This window comes from Lissotriton helveticus, chromosome 4_1 (genome assembly GCF_964261635.1).
Source record: "Lissotriton helveticus chromosome 4_1, aLisHel1.1, whole genome shotgun sequence".
NCBI lineage: Eukaryota > Metazoa > Chordata > Amphibia > Caudata > Salamandridae > Lissotriton > Lissotriton helveticus.
Genome location: NC_136063.1, coordinates 14,112,128 through 14,116,315, shown reverse-complemented (window position 1 = coordinate 14,116,315; position 4,188 = coordinate 14,112,128).

The following is a 4,188-nucleotide window of genomic DNA, read 5'->3' as shown; positions in this document are numbered from 1 at the left end:
ATAAACCATACCACTCTTTGGAATCTCATTCAGTGATAAAACAGCAACCCTTGGAGAGTTCATAGGTCAGTGGTACTAAATGGAGGAAACCACTCTCCACTTCTGAACTTGACATTGCAGGAGAGATCTCCTTCCTCAGAGGTGTGGCCTTTCAAGTAAAGTAAAGTAAAGTCCACATTTGTAAAGCGCACAATCACCCGTAAGGGTCTCTAGGCGCTGGGGGGCCGTCGGGGAGATTAAGCGAGCTATTGCCCAAGTGGGTGCGGTAATCTCCCCACCGACCTCCGAGGCGCGATATTGAGGACGTGGCGTGTCCTCTGACGCAACCTCTGATTGTTCAAAGGAACATGCTCCTCCCTCCGCGAAGCGGACGCGAGCGGCGGGCGCGCCGTGGGCGCGCCGGCGTCCGAGCCCACTCGAGCCCAGAGGCCACGACCCCATGTCAGATGACTTTCAATGCCAATTCCGGTCCTAGGATATTCTATTCTCCCACTGAGTTGTTTGACATTCGGGACATAGCCGTTGCTGAAGGCGTGGCAATATTAAACTGTTCTCTAATAAAAGAGAGAGGGACCCAATACCAAAGGGATAGGGTACCTACAATAGACTTTATGTCAAATAGAAATTCCCTTTGGGCACATTAAGTAAAAAGACATCAACTCATCTAAGACAAAATAACCAACAAATATTCAAGCGTAAAAACTAAGAGCAATGCATAAGCTACAAAATTATGAAAAAACGATCAGTTCAAAATGCACAGTTTATTTATACATAAAAATAGTTAAAAAAGACAGATTAAAAATATATATAAAACTTGGGAACACAGAGAATACATCAGAAGGAACAAATCAAATACATAAATACATTTAATCAATTTCCTAAGACTATGAAGGGAGGTACGAAAAAGGTATATTCAGCAACAATCAGAATACTCCTAGATCAAATACATGTTGTACTGTTCCCTTAATTTCGACGCGTTTCGACGGACAATTAGTATATGGCCGTCTTCATCAGGAAATATTGACTGCCTTCCCAAGATATCTTGTATACCGAGCTAATCGTCTGAGTAGGGAATTGTACCTCCTATCTCTTTGGTAGAATAATAATTCTCACTTTAGATGATTTTTTGCTTGGACAACGGCTCGATCAATAAAAGTCGTTATTAAAGATCCAGAGTACACGCAGTGCAATACCCAGATCGCAACTATGTTTTAGAAGTCCATATAATTTGCCGTAATTGTAGTGCAACATATACTTTGTTTATACGTATATATATATATGTGCGCACGCTGGCGTATTCAGGGCCTCTTCAAACTTTATTTCTTTTTACACGGCCTCTTGAATCATATTGCTTGTAGCGTCCCGCGTGTAATTCCGCTCATCTCCAACTTCAAGACGAGCGGAATTACACGCGGGCCAGATCTACCCGGGATCGCCGTTCAGCCCCCTGGTATTCGAGGGAGCTCAAACAGGAAAAATCATCGTGCAAAAGGCTTGAGAGACAGTGGGGTCGGTGTAAGTCCATACAATCTAGGGCGCTTTTCAAATTGGCTCTGGTATCTTATCACCAGAATTTGAAGGCAGCCAGATGTCGGTAAATAGTGACACAAATCGAAAGAGCAGATAATTCTTCTAAGGCATTATTCGAGATTGTGAAAGATTTCACGGCACCGGATGCCTGTAAACAACCAGTAATTGAATCGCAAGAATTATGTGACTCGTTGGCCGTTTTTTTTCTGCAAAAAATTGAGAAAATATATACGCCAACTTTCCTTCTCCTAAACAGGACCCCACTTCTTCAGAAGGGTGTGGGGAAGGTCACTCTGACCAGGTTGAATGTTTACTGGAACATGTTACACCTATCTCCCTTATGGAGGTCCTTAAAGCCTTGGAAACAGCTAAATCGGGCTCCCTGGCAGACCCTTGCCCCCCCCAAGGTTATGGCCCTTTTGGCAAATGCTCTGGCCCCTTCGGTTCAAAAGATTTTTAATCTTTCGATTTCCGAAGGCGTGGTTCCATTCGCATGGAAGGAAGCTTTTGTACACCCAATACTTGTAGAAGGCCACAGCCGATCCTCAAGACTTAGGCAAATATCGCCCCATTTCCTTGCTCCCTCTTTTGGGAAAAATGCTGGAAAGCTATATTAATCAACAATTAAATAGACATCTTGAATTAAATACTATCCTGGACCATTCACAATCTGGGTTCAGACGGGGCTTTAGCACATAAACAGCCCTGCTGGCCATAACAGATTCCTTGAGGATGACTATGGACGGAGGAGGATCGGCTATTCTGGTCTTGCTTGACCTCTCCACGGCTTTCGATACCATCTCACATACGAAGCTCTCGGAGAGGCTGAGCTCGGCCGGTATTTAGGGTCTAGCCTTTAAGTGGCTGAGAGTTTTTTGCAGGACAGACAGCAAACTGTCACTATGGGCCCCTATCAGTCCAAAGGCATTCTGTTGCACAAGGGTGTCCCCCAGGGCTCCTGCCTTAGCCCCACCCTTTTTAATATCTATATAGCGCCATTGGCTATGGTGGTGGAAGCCCTGGGGTTCGAAACAGTGTCATACGCCAATGACAACCAACTGGTGTTCAACTGTGGACCAGATAGAGAGGCCGATAAACATCGTTTCTGTACGGGTATGTTGGAGATTTCCAATTGGATGGTTAAAACTATCTTCAGCTTAACCCAAGCAAGACAGAGATTATGCTTCTGGGTAAGGCAGGAGAGTCATGGTCCTCGGACTGGTGGCCGACGCAACTCGGTGTCCCTCCTGTGCTGGCACAGAGTGTTATCAATCTGGGCATCAAACTGAATCAAACCCTCTCAATGCAAGACCATATAACTTCAATAGCCGGGGCTTGCTATTTCAGGCTGAAGCTGTTACGAAAAATTCTACCCTTTATCCCTATGACTTACCGAAGGACGTTGACCCAAGCAACGATCATTAGCAGGCTAGATTATGGCAATGCTCTGCTAGCCGAGGTCCCACTTGAGAAAGCTGCAGGTCATTCAGAACACTGCTGCCAGGCTGGTTTTGAATCAACCAGCTGGCACACCGTCACTGCCTTTGTTAAAATCCCTCCACTGGCTTCCGGTCAAACAGCGGTCCTTTTTTAAGGTCTGCTGTCTGACATTCTCTGCCCTTCAGGGCTTGGGTCCCGTCTATCTGCAAAAGAAAGTGGTAAGATACAGACCCACCCGGGCGCTGAGGTCGCATTCGATGCAATTACTCCAAGTACCGCACATCAAACGCAGCAGGTCGGGTGGCAAGGCCTTCTCTTACTTAGCCCCCAAATATTGGAATAGTCTCCCAGTGGCCCTGCGTGGAATCTCTTCTTATTATGCTTTTAGGAAACACCTCAAAGCATATTTGTATTAGCGGCCCTGACGTCTGTCCTGCTACTTCGTTCTCCAGGTGTGATTGAGGAAAGTGCCGAGATGCCCCCCGGTGATTCGTGCGCAATACAAGTCCTCCAAAAATAAAAAAATAAAACTGCCTGCCAGCAGGAGGTCGGCTCTTTAATGTGAGGTGTTCCTGTGCAGTAAAGTGTATATATAACTGAGGAAACGCAATATTGTCATTGCTTTGTGGACACCGACAAGTGGAGAAATTCAACATAATATTAGCTCCACCCTTGAACAATGATGTGTAGGAAACTGGCTCTGTATATACCTTACCAAAGTAAGGTATAGTGTGCACAGAGTCCAGAGGTTTCCCAGAGGTATAACAGAGGCTAAATTAGATAATCACTAACAGCTAGCGAGCAGTTAGGCTTAGCAGAGGGTGTGTTAAGCATTTATTGTATTCACTCAATCAAGAATTGATGACACACACTCAGAGACTGAATCCAGATCCATTAGCTAAGTATAAAAACGATACACTTATTTTTTATTTCTAGAACTAAGCAGAACCTGGCACAGGTAGGTAAAATATACTTCCAAACGCAAGGCTGTACACAGAAATGCAATTGTAGATGAAATTGCAATTGTTACTGGTTTGTATTTGCTTTCAAAACAGTTCAGAATAAATGGAAATTTTGGGAAGTTTTAGTTCCATTGTCTATTCGAGGTGATATGCCTAGATATCACACCCTGGGTCCTACAGTACAAAGGTAAGTAAGACAATTTACTCTTCAAAAGTACAGATACTTTGACTCCATACAAAAAATCAGGTCTAGCCT